The 16,120-nt window shown below is 37.8% G+C and overlaps 1 protein-coding gene across 1 annotated transcript in view; it reads left to right on the forward strand.

The window, feature by feature from the left end:
• Positions 1 to 16,120, forward strand: part of LOC124437248 (NACHT, LRR and PYD domains-containing protein 3-like) — a 61,766-nt gene that overhangs the window by 37,953 nt on the left and 7,693 nt on the right. The gene's annotated exons all lie outside the window — the stretch shown is intronic.

A 16,120-nucleotide genomic window follows, 5' to 3' on the forward strand; every position in this document is an offset into this window, starting at 1 on the left:
ATCAACAAACGATCTCTTTCGCCGAGCAGTAGAAGTATACTTACGACAAAATAGAGAGGAAATTTTTGAAAAATTCCAACTAAAATATAATTCTAGTTCTGAAAAAATAGACATATCTTCTTGGAACTATTCAGACGTAGATAAACCTACGCGTGAGCCTCTCGAGGCTTTGCTACGTCCGGCAAAAAAACACCGCGCCCGTCGTGTAAAACATCATTGAAGACGTGAAAAATATAAAAAACGACTAGAAATTTTAGTAGATGTGTACACTCAAGTTGGTACTTCAGTCACTGGAAAAAAAGGTTCAGATTGGAACATTGTCACGATGTGTGAAAAAGATGAAGACGATTCTTCTACAATCACAATCGAAACCACTGGATTCTACCGAATATCAATAAGTGGGAAATGTTTTACAAGTGCAGGGCGCAACGAGTACTTCAATCTCCTAGCAAATTACTTGTCATAAGTAGAACAAAAACACATCGTATTGTTGATATTAACTCTGAATGTAGCTATAGCAATTTTATAGATTTAGACTTACCTGCTGATGCAACATTAGTTGTTCAACAGATGAGAACTGCTAAAATAATTATCACATTCACTATAGAAAGTATAATACCCGAATCTTCAACGGGTTTTTGATGAAGATTTGCTACACAAAGCGCTAGACGAGTGCGAAAGCTTTCCTTCATTATGTAGAGCTGAATAAGAACACTTCACGTTTGGCAAAGGTGTGAAACAGCCGTCGGAGGCGTCGGAGTTTCAGTTTTGTAAGGAATTGCACTTAGAAACTGAAGTGCGTTATAGCGTATTAACGCTGGGTCGCTCATATTTCCATACGCAGCTTTCCAACCTACAGATTTTGTTATAACAGGCGGTCTAATTTCTATTACGTCTTTAGGCTTAATAGGTCTGCGCTTACATGGCGCCGAAGGAGGTTCAGGTGGAGCTGTATTAGTACGCTTTCTTGATGTAGATGCTAGTGGTTGAAAAGTTTCAAGAAATGAGTTTAGAGCTCTTCCACTTATAACACCCTGTTTATGTAGTAGCAGAATTTCTCTAACAGTGTCCATCTCGATTATATATACTATATAAATATTCTTCTTCTAATTGTATCGTACCTGTCTGTATTAGCAGCCGGGCTTATAATTTTAGATGTTCTTCTCTTTGTTTTATTATTATATTATTCAATTCTTTCTCTCTTTCTTTTCTTTATTTTTGCTGTTGTTTTTTCATATGTACTCTTTTGGATTCACTATTCATCTTACAACGTACCCTACTATACGCTTCTTCTAAATAATAATCACATCAGAACTAATAGACCCCGACGGCCGGCCGCGCGGGAGCGGGGTTTGGGCCGACCGTCTTGGGCTCCTGCCTTTGTCCTGGGTTTGACATTTACTGTAATTATACTAGCATGCGTACGCGAACTACGGTTGGAGCGCTTAGATTTGCGTCTAATAGGTATCAAACTGTGAGGTGGGTCAGAAACGACGCTTGTACAAGTTGTGGTGGGCCAGAAACGACGCTTTCTCAAGTTGAGGTGGGCCAGAAACGACGCTCTGTATACTACTGCTGTAATCATCGACGTCACAATCTAAAAAAAAGTATAAAGGCTTAGGCCTCTTACTTAATTTATAGCGTGGGGTGCAAAATTTATAACATCTGTTGTGTATTATTTAAGCCACACAACGCTTTCAGCCGAATTATGGGAAGTAATAGGTATGTGGCAAATAACGATCTTGACGATAAGGACAAGGCTCTTACATTGAAGTAAATATATGTAATATTTATATTATCATTCAGTAGAGTTATGCAGTTATAAATATTTTTTATGAATGATGCAATTACAAGCTAGATCATAATTTGTTATATGTTAATATAGACAAAGGTGTTCAATTCATAAGGTTTAACAGTTAAGCAAGGAGTCCGTAAAATAGAATTACTTGATTGTTAGCAATCTATATCAAATGATCACTTGACCTGCTGAATTGCTTTTCTTATTTCTGTACATAGTTTCGGCAACCATATTAATTGTAGTGTTTGATAGTTCATTTTATAGGAGTGATTTTGCTTGCTTAACTCTCCTGTCTTTAGTTTGTCCATATGTTAAATTTTAATTTGATTAATATTTCAATAAACTTAGCATTTTCGAATTTTTCGAGGCAAATTGTAATAATCCAGCTCATATTAACCTACTTTTATCGAAAACTTGGATGTTTGTAAGTAACAAAGTATAATTGTAAATGTATTAAGGTTGGCCACAATAAGCGGTATTTGGTTTTGCTATTTACCATTAAAGTATAGTTTATGCTTTCGTTTTTGTTTTTTTTTATTAAATATAAATGATAAGTTTTTTAGTTAATCTGTTGTAGCAAAAGAGTTGTTGTTTAAATCTTTCCAATGCAATATACTTCACTAATAAAGTAGGTTCTATTTTACATATATTTAGAATATATTCATGTTAATTATTAGTGAACTAACTATTACTTATCAATTATTATGTAGCATTCAACCTTATATATAATGACCTTGCACGCTGGACAGCTGATATAAAAAAGTGGGTGGGAAATACTCCTGTTACTGTTTTATTTGTAAAATGAGTAACTTTCATTTTAACCTAAAGTATTTACCAGCCTCAGTTGTCATTTAGAAATGAGAAAAGTATCTTAAAAAATGATTTAAAAACAGGAACATTAATAGAAATAAAATACAGAATTTATTACATTTCACTAAATCCACTCAAAAATCACATAAAGCTCTTTATAGTACTCTATTTTATTTAATACTGCATGAACTATCACTACATTTTGAGTATATGGAGAGCAATGAGTATGTGGTAATGGTAAGTGTTATAATTTCATGGAATAGTGTAAGAAACCACATTTCATTCTTACAAAACGCCTTTTTGTTTTGAAAAAGGTATTCATTCAAAGGTATTCATGGACTATCCATATCGGCTTACAGTACATTTTATTTGTAAATGGAAGTAGTGAATAACAAGTTAGTTCTAGTGTGTATTAGTCCAATATGTTGTTACATATATTCAAATAAGTCACTAAGGTCTGCAAGAACTCCAACTTTCGAAACTTCCAAAAATTTATGATTTTCAGTGCCAATGTGAAAAAATACAATACCAGCATGCTTAAAAAAAAGGCTAAATAGACTTGCGACGTTTATTGAAACAAATCAAATTAAAGTAAATAATGATGCATTGTGAAAGCAATATTTTTAAATTGATGTTATATTTGAAATGTTTAAATTAAGTTGTTTTTGTGGTTAAAATATTGTTTAAGAAACGATGAATTTTGTCACACATATGTCTCAGTTAAATACTCTTGCATCATGCAATATGACGCACAAGATATAAAAACATTAAATGTACAATACATCATTAAAAGTATTTAAACGCTTTCTTAATTCTACGTTTCTCCTGGTTTAACAAGATTTTTTAGTTAAAACGTATATTCTCGGGAGTGCCTGTCACATGTTGATTTTCCAGACATAAACATCGCTAGTTTCCGTTTCGTATGTGAAACAAAGTGTTTCAATAATAGAAACACGGATAAATATTTCTTTCACATATAATTCTTTTAACAGGTAGGATATTTTTATTCGACTATGGCGAAGAGTTTTCAAAGATTTTCTCCCTAAATCATGAAAAAAAACTACTACAATTCTTTTGTAATTTTGAATATTATTGTCTGATGCTGACGTTGAATCTACCATATATATTATTATATTAAATTGAAAAACATTGGCTTGTGTGTAATAGTTTGAGCTATGTTATACGGTTTGTATAATGATCAACTAGTTATAAATAATTTTATTTGCGCAAAAACCTGTAACAGAGCATTCACCGGATGTTGTTACATTTGGAAAAAAAGAAAGTGATGGACTCAATCGAGCAAGTCGGAATAAAAGTTATCGTATTTTCACTGAGCCTGGGAAAAAAGCTCATAAATCATGCTACCGTAACTACTGCAAGCCCCAGAATGTTCAACGTGTTGTTAAAAAAGATGAAGACAACAACACAAGCCCTAAACGATCGCTTCCTCGATGTGCTAAAAACTCATTTTCATTCAAAAAAAGACCGTTTCTATTGTGCTACAGAAGTTGTTACTTAATTAAAAAAAAAAGAAAAAAATCCAAAAGACGTGCATAGAGTGACAACAGTCGAGACAAAAGGTATGGTATTGGATGTATGTTGAAACATAGGTGACAACTGGGCACAGGCAGTGCGAGCTAGGTTGTTATAGGTAAATGAATTTCCAGCCGCAGACACAGTGTATCACCATAGTTGCAGTTCTATATTTTGAACTGAGAAACAGACACCATTTGCCTATTGCTATGATAAAAACGCTAGAAAAAAAGAAAACAGTTGAACGGCCCCAAGTACACAAGTACACATAAATATGACGCGTTTTTTGCTACCGTAAAATACCTTGAAGAAATGATGAAAAATTACGGCTTACTATTTCAGATCCACAGGCTAAGATGGTTGACTATCTCTCTGATGTCGAAACTCCATATGGCCATACCTACTTTAAAGAAAAGTAGGTTGAGCACTTTGGCAAAGAACTAATTATAGCTAATATTCAGCTCAATGTCGGTATCCTTAAAAGAACAGCAGACTCTATTTTTGAAGAGTATCACATATCCCAAGTAAGAAATACGAGTCAGGAAGACAAAAAACAGTAATACTCCAAACAATAAGCAGTGCTTATTAAAAAAGATATTAAGAAAGTCGTTACGTCAGGAATTTTATACCCGCACATCAAAGAAGATGCAAAAAGCACTTTGAATTTTTAACAGATTCACTTAAGACTTCCAGACACATGTTTAGATATCACTCTCCTCTGGAAGATGTCGTTTTTATCTAACTTAGATGCCCGTACAAATTGCTCGGGTATGATGCAGTCCACAATTATTAGTGAATATCATCTAAGAAGTCCTCCTTGTTTTAACTGCCAATTATAAACCTGGACACAAATAACAAAAACATGCATCTACTCAACTCTTAAATTCATTGCATAACATGCTCATAAACACGGTACTAGTATCCAAATATTACACTTGACCAGCCTATTGCTCAAACTGAGCCAACCGAAGGTCCTATCCTCAATGTAATAGTTCACATTGGCGAATATCGCAAGCAGATGAGCTTTCCTGGCTCTATTGTTCATATATTGGCAGAGACCGGGTTAAATGTGCTTTTAAATTTTGCATACCTATCAAATGCGGTTGAATACATGCTGAGCGGTAAAGCAAAAGCCGTTGTAGTCCGTGGTCACCTCTTGGTTTGAACACCCTTCTCATATGAAGAGACAAGATGTATATATGGAAATTCAGTTTTGAATTAAGCAACACTGGTTTGATTGCAAAATTTTATTGGAAAAGTTTCTTGGCTTCTTAGATAACAACGCAATGAGCATTAAAAGTGAAATGTTAATGCAAAATTTGATTCAGAAATTTCCTGCTCAGAGCATGAAAATCGATGTGAAACAGAAATTTTCGGTTGGTATGAAACATTAAAAGTAAGATGGCATGTTTTATCTTAATTAAATTATACTTTAAAAACAGGTGGCAAAATTTTATCAGAAGCACATTCTCTTTTTGAGCTGCCACTGGACAAAGAGATTTCATGGGAAGAAGTGGAATCTAGTGGACTGTGAATAGATTGCACAACACGTAATAAGAACTAAAACATTACTCAAAGAGCCCAGACGTACCTCAGCATTTTGGCTACAATAGATGGAAATGGTAGATATTCTTAGAGCTTTCATCACAGCAGAGTGATTAGGCAAGTGGCATCTGCAATTACACGTTATCAGCAAAATGCTACCCTTTCTTGCTGCAGCTTGGCACAATCTGTACGTTAAATGTCTAAGTTTATATCTTCAATCAATGAATTATCTAGAGCAAGATAAACCTGAAGTGTACGGAAGCTTTAATTTAGGGCTCCATGTTGTCAGACGAAGTAATAGATACTGGGTAGATCTTCCGACACACCTTATCATCGAACATATGTCGATGCGTAATTTAAAGATCAGCGGCGGTTTATTGTTGAGAGAAGTATGACCGAGCATCAACGGCTTACATGGCTTCTGCCGATGCCTGCTACTGCTGAAGTCAGTCGGTTAATGCAAGAGTACACGTGTGTGAAATATAGTTCTGGTGAACAGGATAAGATGTTACTCATGTAAGAAAAGAGAGAGACAAAAAGGGTACTCTGAAAATCCTTACTGTCTACCAAGAGCAAAACCCAATTTCTCAAGACCCACAATTAAATATCACAATTGGAATCAATGGACAAAGGCAAATACTCTAAGAGAAAAGATTCTTTCTTTAAAAAAGGCTGGGTCGCCTTGGGAGTACAAGTTCAAAAGAAAAAAACATGATGTAGCTTTGGAAATAAAATCTGCTGTAAAGATAGGTGATATGCAGATGCCAGTCAATCTCCTATCACTCTTTCTCTGTAAAATGTGTACGTATCCTTCGTCCCTTTTTTATTCTTCTTTGATGTTATTTTAACCTAACAAGCCAGTTTTGGCTAAGCCATTTTGTCTATACTTTCTAATGAAACCCAACTGAAAAGCCCAGTAAGTAAAAAAGACTGGAAATATAATTTGACAGGGGAGACTTTTGCACAGACTACCTTGGCCTTCTACAGGGTCTAAAACCTATAGAGAAGTATGTCATTTACATTGTCATTACGTAGCAAAAAATTTGAAAAAGTCATTGTTGTAATTAACTGGTATAGACAGCCAATCTCCAGAGCAAAGGACGCCGGTGAGATGGTCATTAGGAAAGACAGCTCCAATGCTATCTTCAACTAAAGAAATCAGTTGAAGATTAGTTTCAAAAAAATATCTCTTCTTATCAAACCAAAAGAGCAAGCAGTTATTTCTTCAAGTTACTATCAAAGAGAACATGGCTGCAAGACACATCATGCAAATGGGGACGCTGATTTACTAATTGTGAAAACAACAATTGAGTCTGCTGCCTGATCTCGTACGACAGGACGTTATGGTGGCGCGGTTTGGGGAGGGTGCGAATCTGAATAATGGCACGATACAGATTGAAAGTCTCTGGATTGAGCTGGCTGAAAACTAGTGGTATCATATGAGCAGCGGTCAACAGCGAGAGGCTTGGGGTTGGAACTTCAATCTCTTTTGGTGGGGTGATGGCACCTCTCTTCTCACTCGCTATGCCGCGGTCCCACGGGTAGTCTCGGACAACCGGGGCACGTACGGATACAATTGGAGACGTATCTATAGGGTGTATTATCTTGAGTTCCGCTGATACAACGTATCAGCATGGCGTTAGATTTGTGTATGACCCAAGCAGTCGAGATTTGGCTCCAAGCAAGGAGACCTCCTGTGGCGAATTTAACGCGCTTCCGCTGCCAATAAAATGCCGAGCAAGATCCATCGACCTCGATCTCTGTATGGGAATACGCTTTTGACCGCCCCACCCGTACGCAGCTGGAGACCGTTCTCACCAAAGCTCAGGCCACCAAGCGACTTAAGTATTATCGTTCCGATGGCGCTGCGAGAAGGGTAGGACGCCCTCCTACGCGTATTACTCTGCAGGCGGAGAAGGGGGGCCAGCGGATGGCCTCCGCTTGGCCCGGTTCTCAGCTCGAGTCGAGTGCTTCGCATGGGGATTGCGGCTGCTGTAAACGATGTTGACACCGTCCGGCTGAAGGTGAACGATGTCGAGAAAACAACTTTCGAAGTGCGCAAGCCACGTGGGCAGGTTTTGGCCTTCACAGTTTTCGACTCTGCATTAGAGGTTGACACGGGGCTGTTATTGGGTTTTGTTTAACAGACGCTACCGTTGGTTTTATAGTGACATTGCTATTGGAGCAGTATGACCTCGTGTGAGCCCACCGCGCCCCCTTCTTCTTCACCTCCGGTGTCGACGTTAACTCTCTATCCTACGCTGCCTACTGCGAGCGATGCCGGAAATACGTACCGGTTACAGAAGATTTCAGAGGTGGAAGCTCGCTTGCAGGCGGAAATGGAAGCCTGCCAAACGCTCTACAAAAAGTACAAAAATCTGCGCACGGGTTAGACGGCGCGGGCAATGCCCTGTCTGCTATCACTGTGGCAGTGCTGTTAGCGGCGTGGCCGTACTCAGTACCATCGTATTAACTACTGTCGGGATCGCGCTCGAAGGCCTAGCAGCTGTTTGCCGCACGGCTACTTTTGCTGGTCGGGTTGTGAGCCGCAGATTGGCCAAGAAAGCTGAAAAACAAGATCGCATTCGAACGTCCGCTGAGACCGTGCTCCAAACAATCAAGCTAATCATGAGCCGAGCGCTTCGGGATGGGAACTGCAGCGAAAATATGAGTACCAGCTCGTTTTGCACGAAGCTGAGCGCTTCGCTTTGTTTAAAGACGAAATTAGAAGCCAGACAAAGAGAGCTCTCTGCGAACAGATGCGAGAGCTAGAAGAACAGCTGGGCGCTGCACGTGCGAGCGAGCGTGAGGAGGGCATTCAGCCCGGGCGCATGGACGCTCTGAAAAAAATCCAGCGTCAAGTGGCGGATGGCGATTCACGCTAGAATAAAGCTTTGTGCGCCATTGACAGTGTTGCATCATCTTGGTGTGACAGTTTTCATCACCCTAACCACGCCAGGGGCTACAGAACGAAGCTGTGATCATAACAAATAACAGCGGTGAACATCTCTTTTGTTTGCGAGGGAAAACCAGTAGTTGAATAAAACGGTGTGTATGACATAGTGTTAGTGGTATGGAATGTTTGGCATGTCAAACTGGCACTATGAGCGTCATCTAGCCGAGCATTTAAATTGTTGGTGGCATAATCGTGCGTAATCTTTACCACTTGTGTGGCGAGAGCGGCGGGGATGTGGAATGGCTATGTAAGCATGTCGAGTCGCCTGGGCACCGGGAAAAGCTAGTTGAGGAGCTGATGAGATCTAGGGGGTGGCCTCACCGCTTCCTCCGGGCTGCTCCCGAGGAACTGCAACGGCAAGTTGTGCTTGCGAGGGAGCGAGTAAATGATCATCACCGAATGTTTGACTGGGTTCTCGAGGGGAACTCTCTCGACGAGTACTAACTAACTATCACATCGGAACTAATAGACCCCGACGACCGGCTGAGATGGCGCGGGGGTGAGCCGGCCGTTTTTGGCTACTGCCGTTGTCCTGGGTTTGGCCTTCGCTGTCTTCTGATTTTTGTGCCGATATATGTGCTTACTATTTGCTTACTATGTGAACTACGTACTCGAGCTAGGGCTGGGGCACTTAGATTTGCATACTCCTTCTCAAACTGTGAAGTGCGCCAGAAATGACGCTTTCTCAAGGTGAAGTGCGCCCGAACTGGTAACTAGGGCTGGGGCGCTCAGATTAATGTACGCAGCCTCCCAGACCTTGCATTAGAACGACGATCTGTATACTATTAAAACTATTTTGCAATATGCTGTAGTTATTGCCACAATGCTAATTACGAGTTCTCATCTTTTTGCTAAAGAGTACCTAAGCTATATGTATATAAATAAATTGCCAAAAGAACATTTGAAGTTTTTTGAATTTGCGTGGGTAACCAGATGGTGGCAAGGCAAAAATCACATACTTTGATAAATAAGAGATCGATTTTAGGCTATCCAACATGACTGACATTCTCACAAACTCTCCACATCACTTGATTTTTCCTAAAGTTATTGCACATATATAGCCTTTCAGCTTTTCTGTTAGAAAAAACTTCCTCTCCATCTTGAGCGAAAGTAGAACGTTAAGGGAGGGATGTATATTTATATATTCAAAACTGCTTGACTGATTTGTTTTGTTAGCGATTATAATTTCAAAAAAATCAGCTGGGCAGAGTTGAATATATGAATATTTCCTTCACTTCACGTTCAAGTTTCGCCCCTGCTTTACATGGCTTAGCTTCAAGAAACATCAATGATTGGTCAGTGTAAAAATCTGAAAATTTAAACGAGAACATAGAATAGAGAATATATAAAAGGCCAACTTGCGTTGGTAACCTTTGATGTAAGCATGTCGCGCAAATTGCTTTGCGCATACCGAAAGTTTAACGGCTACCATTACATTGTGGATGAGAAAAGATTTGGAAATAATGCTTGCAACACTTTTCTCATTCATATAAAATGGGCAAAACAGGCCTTTTGGACAAGCTAAGTGCCCTGTGCTTATCAAACTTCTATGGATGGATAAGGCTTTTGATAATATTGAAAGGGAAACTAAGAATATTACGGAGAATTTGTTTTTGCGTGCAATGTTATCTTGATATTTTAGAAAAGAACTATTCACGACCCACCACAAAAGAATCTCTACCGGCACAACTTTTAAGCAATGTGTAATTTATGAATATAAATGTGAGTGTGATGCTCGCTATGTAGGTAGAACGTCTCAAAGGTTAGGTGATAGGAAAAAATAGCATGTACCAACTTCAATCAGAAATGAAACGGTCCCCTCAAGACAACAACCAAAACGGGATTGTAAGAAAAGTAGTTTCGTTTCATGTGACTCCCCGATAAGTAAACATCTCTTGAATAACTCCCATTGTGCTGATTCTTATTCAGACAACAATTTTAGAATCATTAAAAAATGCCGTTCAATCTTTCAGTTACGCGTCATGGAGATGTTTTATTTAAGTTAACCAATCCCGTCCTCTGCCGACAAAAGGATTATGTTTTTAATTTATTCCTGTCTTGAGGGTCATCTCTCCTTTTGGAAACGACGTACACTCTCTCTTTGCATTATAAATATCGGTAAATTGTAAATTTTCATTTAGCAGACGTTTACACCTGAGGAGTAGTCTGTCGAAATGCATCGTGTCGTTTAATTTAGAACTATTGGTTAAGTGCTCTTTACTTAAAACAGCTCTTGTAAGAACTATTAACTTATTATATTACTTTTACCATTCACTATGGTATTTTCGACATATATTTGCGACAAACAGACTTATATTTGCGACATATTGAACAAAACGTGTTTTTTAAACTTTGCTAGCTACTTTAATCCTTAATTTGCTTACGAAAAGATTCACGTTGGACGGACCCAGTCTAGCTCTACACGACCACGGAGCACACTTAAAAATCCATTGCTACACATTTTAAGGCCCGTTTCAAGCAAAACAAAATGAGGTATTTTATCTCATCATTTCTATTGTGTTTCATGTTTTCAGCAGATGTAAAATGGGACGTTTAAAACGGGCCTTGAATTATTGCATTATCGAATTAATAATACCTGCTATGCAAGATTACATACGACCTTTTCATAAATAATACAACCAGTTTACGAATAAGTTATGTATTTTAACTTTGTAGATTTAAAAACAGGAATTCAAATTTATTTTCCCACAGTTGAGATAAATTCCTTGGTTTCATAGAGTAAAGTGCTTATATGAGTTGCAGGACAAATATGTCATGGGGTCAGCTTGCACAGAGTTAAAGAATGATTATCAAGAAATGACGATTAATGGAGCTTCTTTTACGCCTGATGATTCAAACGCATATTTTGGAGCATGGCCATCTGTTTGGCCATCTCGGATATACTATAAATCTTGTGCTCTACTACTCGCCAACTTTTTGTTAAACTACAGGTATAATATTAAATTGAGGCAAATCATGGCATAAATATAGTTTCTGTAACGTCTCTTCTTATTATACAGAATACAGATCCGATCACACATAGTTAAATCAAATTTATTGTGTGTCTTTAGTTCTGTGTCAGCCTGTATTTATGTACAACAACCGGAAGTAGCATTCTAATTTTTCAAATTATAAATGATAATCCTTACATCTCCCTTTCTCTAACGAAAGGACATGATACCCTAGTAGTCTATGTACTGCAATATTTTTTCTTTATACAAATATTCTTATATTGCCAATTTCCAAGTATCCAACTGATAATGAAAATATATGACTATATGGAAAAAGACTTCCTAATTCAATGGCATTATTTATGCCCTCAATTAATTAGCTAATTTTCAAACTTAATAACATGATTAATGCTGTAATCTAGCACTTAGCTCATAGTTGTTTTTTTTCAGTTCACACCCACTTGAAAGCGAGAGGGATTCCTTACAACTCTTCCACTTCTCGTTCTCACTTGATCATCAATGATAACATGCTCTGTCTTCTCAAAGGTTTTCCAGGAACAGATAATGGCTGAAAGGAAACAACAGGGTCTTTACTTCACTGCTGGACATTTTTATTCTTTTTAATACCTGTTTCTGTCACTGGTGATTGGAAATTAGAAGTGCGTTCTCTTTTTGAGCTACTACTAGACAAAAAGAATTCATGGGAAGAAGTGGAATATATCAACTGTGGATAGATATTGCACAACGCGTAATCAGAACTAAAACAATACTCAAAGAGCGTAAGCGTACCTCATAATTATTGCTACAATATATGGAAATAGATATGATTGATATTCTTAGTGCTTTTATCACAGCAGAGCGATTAGGCAAGTGGCATCTACACTTACAAGTTCTTGATGCAGCTGAGTGCAATCTGTACGTTAAACATGCAAGTTTATACCTTCATTCAATGAATTGTCTAGAGCAAGATAGACCTGAACTCTACGAAGGCTTTAATACAGAGCTCCCTACTGTCAGATGGAGTAATAAATGCTGGGCAGGGCTCTCACTATACCTTATCATTAAACAAGTGTTGATGCGTAATTTAAAGACCACCACCAGTGTTTTAACGAGGGAGAGAGGTATAACCGTGCAGCAACGGCTTACATGGCTTCTGGCGATGCCTCCTACTGCTAAAGTCTGTCGGTTAAAGCAAGCGTACACAGGTGTAAAATATAGCTCTGGTGAACAGGATAAGGATGTTACTCATGCAAGAAAAGAGAGAGAGAAAAAAGGACTCTCTAAAAATCCTTAGTGCACTTCAAGAGCACACACCATTTTCTCACGACCCATAATTAACAATTAAATATCTTAATTGGAGTCAAAGGACAAAGGCAAAGACTTTGGGAGAAAAGATTTTTTCTTTAATGAAGGATAGGTTGCTTTTCGAGTACCAGTTCAAAAGATAAAATCATGATGGAGCTTTGGCAACAAAATCTGCCTTAAAGATAGGTGATATGCAGGTGCAAATTGATCTCCCATCACTCTTTCGCTATGAACTGTGTACGTATCGTTCGTCCTATTTTTGTTCTTCTTTTATGCTTTTGCAACCTAACAATCCAGTTTTTGCTAGTGCCATTTGGTCTAGACTTTCTCATGAAACTCATGTCAAAAGCCCAGGTAGTAAAAATGACTGGCAGTATGCTTTAGACAGAGAAGCATTTTGCGCAGACTACCTTGATTATCTCCCGGGTCTGCAACCTAAAGAGAAGTATGTCTTTTTTATTTTCATTACGTAGCAAAAATTATGGAAAAGCCATTATTGTAATCGACGGGTATAGACAGCACATCTACCAAGCAGATGACGCAGATGAGAAGCTTATTAGGAAAGACAGCTCCAATGGTATCTTTAACTGAAGAAATGAAGATTAGTCTTATAAAAATATCTCTTCCTATGAAACCAGAAGAACAAGAAGATATTTCTTAAAGTTGCTATCTAAGAGAACATGGCTGCAAGACACTACATGCAAATGGTGACGCTGATTTGCTAATTGTAAAAACAACAATTGAGTCAGCTAAATCAAAATCTACCATACTTGTTGGAGATGACACAGACCTCCTATAATTTCTTATCTTCTACGTCGAATTTGATTGCTGTGACATTTTCATGCACTTGTCATACTGTACAAAGGAAAAGTAGAAAAGGGTATAGACCCTCTGCGATACATACGTTAACAAGAAAAGCTAATTCATAAGAGTAGAAAAATCAAGCCGAAAAAAACCTTCCTCTGACGTCTGCAGCTACAAAATATCACAGCTACCACGTGTTTTTTCAAGTTCGCTTTGGCAAGGAAAAAAAATTGATGTCGAAGAATGGGGTTGGAAGCTACGAGACAACTACACTGATTCCACTAACGACTAATCTTCCAGCAGCAGCAGACAGCCTTTTACAGATCATAGGCTGTAACTGTAAAAGTGGATGTAACACTCAAATGCTCGGTCCGAAAGCATGGATTACAATGTTAAGTTGTTTTTGGACACTGTAAATTTGTGCGCCAATTTGTTATATGATGCCTTTGACCCGATAAGCGACAACCACGATGAGCTTTGAATTTGACATGCTGTTTATTACGTTTGTGTTTTATATAATTACAATAGTATTTGAATTTATTAAATAAAATGGGAGAATAAAGCCATAAAAAGGCATTTCTGATGCAAATGTTAATTGAATTTTCTACGAACAAAAAAGTCAATTTTGGAGCTTTTCCAAAAATAGGTTTTAATAAGACTTTTAATGTGTTGCTTCTGATGATCTTCTGAGGTAACTAACATTGAAGCACATTCTGTTAAAATTTTTAGGGGGTTAAACTTTATAATGACTGGACTAGATGTTGTGGCTGCTGTGCTGTGAGCAGCAAATAGAGATGCATCTATGAGTTATTATTGGCAGGCAGTATATGTAGAAACGTCTTTATGAATTTCTAGTAACTAATAAAAATTCTATTTTGGGAGCTGCCAAAATTAAATCTAACTTCTTCGTACAAAAGTACCAGAGCTACGTTTAGAGATACGGTGCGTACTGTTTCTGTTTGCTTATTCTTCACTATGACAAGATAATGGATAGAACTCCTTCTGAAAATCTCTGGAAGGTTCTCGAAAATATGGCACATTAGCATTCTTAATTTCGGATGAAGAGAATGAAGTCTGGTTTTCTTAGCGTGATAACAGTGTTTTTCTTGTTGGGAAGAACTAATTAATGTTGCCTAATATCCCACACGTTTGGCGCGCCGATACAGACAAAAATACTTCTTCTAAAGATGAAACTTCAATTTCAAATTTATTACTATGTTTGATATAAAATTATAGTACTTCTGAAAAGTTTCATACTTTATTGCTGCCTGCAGTACGCCACATGTAATTTTTTGTAAAACTTCATGTTGTCGAATTTCGATGTAGGTTGTAAGATGGCGGAAGATATTGAAATCCTCGATCGCGAGAACGGTGGAGTTAGTGATTTTATAAATATTCTGGAACATGGGAAAGAGTTGTATCATGAAATAAAGCCAAGTATGTTTTCGGCTTCCTTTGTGGAGGCTGAACATCTTAATATGCAGACAGAACAATTTGTCACGACTATAGTTATTTCATATGGCCAACTTCGCAATACTTTACTACAAGATGCAAATATGATTGAAACCATTGCTATTCTAATCAAAATGTTTCAATGCCTTGTGCGTCGTTTAATGGATCGTTTTGAAACATCTGTATATGATGACCTACAATATAATTGTCCTAACAACATTTTGCAGTAAAGGTCGAGGCCGTCACCAGCTATTGATACCAAAAGAGCAATTAGAAGGATCGAGATCTCTTGATCTCTACGTTATTCAATCCACCAGCAATAAATATATGGAAGTGTCAGATGATCAGCTAGATGATATTGTGAAGGCTGCTTTATCTGCTTCACCTAATTCAGGTGAAAGAATGGTTTTGGGTTACATCAGAGCACAGATATTTTTTGTACAGAGGTGGAGAGTGCGTCAGTCGATTTGGAGGATCGATCCTGATAACTGGATGTTGAGGTGCAGAAAAATAACAAAAAGAAGATTATACAATGTACCAACGCCAAATTCTTTATGGTGATTGAAATTCTTGCTGGAGCAAGATATTCAGGAAGCTTATACTTAATTTTTTTTCTTTCTAGGCATCTGGATGGCCAGCATAAACTAATAAGATGGCGAATTGTTATCCATGGTTGCGTAGATGGATACTCTCGTGCAGTTGTCTTTGTAAAAGCTTCATGTAACAATAAAGCTTCCACTGTTCTTGATCTATTCCTTGATGCCACGACTAAGTTTCACTATCCACGTAGAATTAGAACAGATTATGGAACAGAAAATATTGCTGTGGCCAGGCATATGCTTAATCGTTATGGTCTGTCTAGCAAACCTGTTCTTACTGGACAATCCGTTCATAATCAGCGCATTGAGCGTCTTTGGCATGATGTTAACACCTATGTTGTTTCAATATATAAGAACATCTTCTATT

This window comes from Xenia sp. Carnegie-2017, unplaced genomic scaffold, assembly GCF_021976095.1.
Source record: "Xenia sp. Carnegie-2017 unplaced genomic scaffold, XeniaSp_v1 HiC_scaffold_16, whole genome shotgun sequence".
NCBI classification, from domain to species: domain Eukaryota; kingdom Metazoa; phylum Cnidaria; class Anthozoa; order Malacalcyonacea; family Xeniidae; genus Xenia; species Xenia sp. Carnegie-2017.